A 2327-nucleotide genomic window follows, 5' to 3' on the forward strand; every position below is an offset into this window, starting at 1 on the left:
TTCAAAGTCGTCGACTTTCACCGTCGCCAATTATCCCGGCACTTTCGATTTTTCCGCCGGTTCGTAAACTCCCCGGCTGCTTAATTTGAATAAATTTCTAAGCGAACAAGCCCTACCACCCTACCCTCGCCGTCCTACTTCCGTTGCCGCTCCCTCTTACCCCCTCTCCCGGCTTGCTTGCACCCCTTTCTCGCCCCCCTCCCTCTCTTTCTCGGCGTGCCGCCGTAAATCGCGAGTTCACTTTCCACACTTTTCACCTAGTTGGCACGACGCCAGCTCGCTCTGAAAGAGGACGCGAGAAAAAAAAAGAGAGGGGGCGAGAGAGAGGAGGACGAGGAAGAAGAAGAAGAAGGAGGAGGAGGAGAAGGAGGACAGGAAGAAACTGGCTCGAGGAACTTTCCTCCCGCGAAACTTCCCCTTTAAGACGAGCTTGGAGACTTGGGCTTACCCTCCAATTATTGACGATTCCTCCTTTATTCTTGGCCGGAACGACAAAATTGCGACGGGATAGGTATACGACAGCCTATGGAAAATTACTGTTATTCTGGGTGTTAGAGGGTTGAGTAGTTTGTTAGAATTATTTAGAATTGTACGTGTAGATGTAGCGTTAATATTGTAGGTAATGTTGATGACTGTTAGGGGATACACGATGGATGAAATTTAATAATGTTTTATATCATTCTATTAGCGACAAAGAATAATTATATACAATAAATTTCCACGGAAGAATTTAGAAGAATTATTTTCGAAATATATAATTGTATCGATCGAAAAATAATTTTTAATTTTTAATTCTCTTCATCGAACAAGTTTCATCGAAAATTAAACCATAAAAGATTCGAGAACAGGATCTAAGCTTATTCTACGAAAAAAAAAAAAAAGGAAAAGTAGCGCATTGTGCCTGGACAGAGGAATTATCGAGAGCACGTGCGGACAAGGGTGAAAGGGGGTAGGTCAGCGCGATGTCCAGTTCTTCGAGTGCCGGACCTGCGCGTTCCGCTCGTATTCGGGTCATATGGCAGAGACTGGAAGCCGATTGGAGCAGCCAGTTTCGTCGGGGCGGGTTCTAAGCCGGTTTAGGGGCAGTTTACGCGCGGAACCACCCTCCTCTTCTGACCATGGAGGCCTGACCCGGGGTCAGGTGGCGTTCCTCGAACGCGATTTCGTCGTAACGCGTTTGGCGCGTGGCACACGCGTGCTGTCAAGTGACAAGATCACGTTCTCTTCGAGAACACGATCTTCTTAGTTTGATTAATTTCGATTCCAGTCCAGGAGTAGATTTAAACGAGGTAATATGATAATTGAAGGTAGAAACTTGGCGAGAAATCAAATTTGATTTAGAAATTGGTTATTACAAGATTAGAATTATAGGGGTGATTAGATTTTAAGGATATTATTTGTTAATGATAAGATCTTGATAAAGTTATTCCTGCATTTATAACCTTTTATTAGATTGTAAGTAATTTCTTTTAACATTTGCAAAAAAGAAAATAAATAATGCTTGGTCATAGTTCGATTCATTGGAATTTGTGAATATTCATGTATGCAAAATTTACGATTGTAATAATTCTTGAATTATTTAACCTATTCGATCTCTCTTTCTCTTATTATATATTAACTGTACTGTCATTCTCTGCAATACTTAGTTTTAAAGAATTGAAACAATTTTTCACTCAAAAATGATAAAACTTCATACGTCTGTACATACGTGTTTGATCTACGTATCATATAGGCAATCTAAATCGTACATACGTGAACACGAAAGACATACGAATACCTGTATAACGTCTACAAATTCTCAACAAATGCATCTCGACGTAGAAATCAACCAGATGCATTTTTCATTCCGAAACGAAAACGAGAATTAACCTTTTCTCCTTCACCCTTTATCAGAACATCAAACAAAAGTCTAACCGTAAAAAAAGTAGACTAACCTCGCTTACTTTCAAGAATGCAGCTTTAAAAGACTAACTACCCTCCATTTTAAACACCCACCACCCCCTTTCTCCCCCGATTCACTCCACCAGAAACAGTCTTCATAATTCGTCGACCCTCTCACCTCTCGCTATCCCCTCCCCTCACCCCCGATTCTCGTTCAAATATCAAACAAACCACCACTCACGCTCTTCTTCTGCCGAAATATCCAACTCGGTGAAACAATGACGACGGAAAATATCGACGTGGAAAACGGGGGAATTGTTTCGTGCCACCACCACCGTGGTGGAAACGGACGACGAGGGCTCACGCATCCCGGAAAAACGACAACGATTTTCCCAGGCGGGAGCAGGGCAGGCGAGAGGGGGTGGTCGTGTGACACACGAGCCACC

This window comes from Apis dorsata, unplaced genomic scaffold, assembly GCF_000469605.1.
Source record: "Apis dorsata unplaced genomic scaffold, Apis dorsata 1.3 scaffold_358, whole genome shotgun sequence".
In the NCBI taxonomy this organism is placed as follows: Eukaryota; Metazoa; Arthropoda; class Insecta; order Hymenoptera; family Apidae; genus Apis; species Apis dorsata.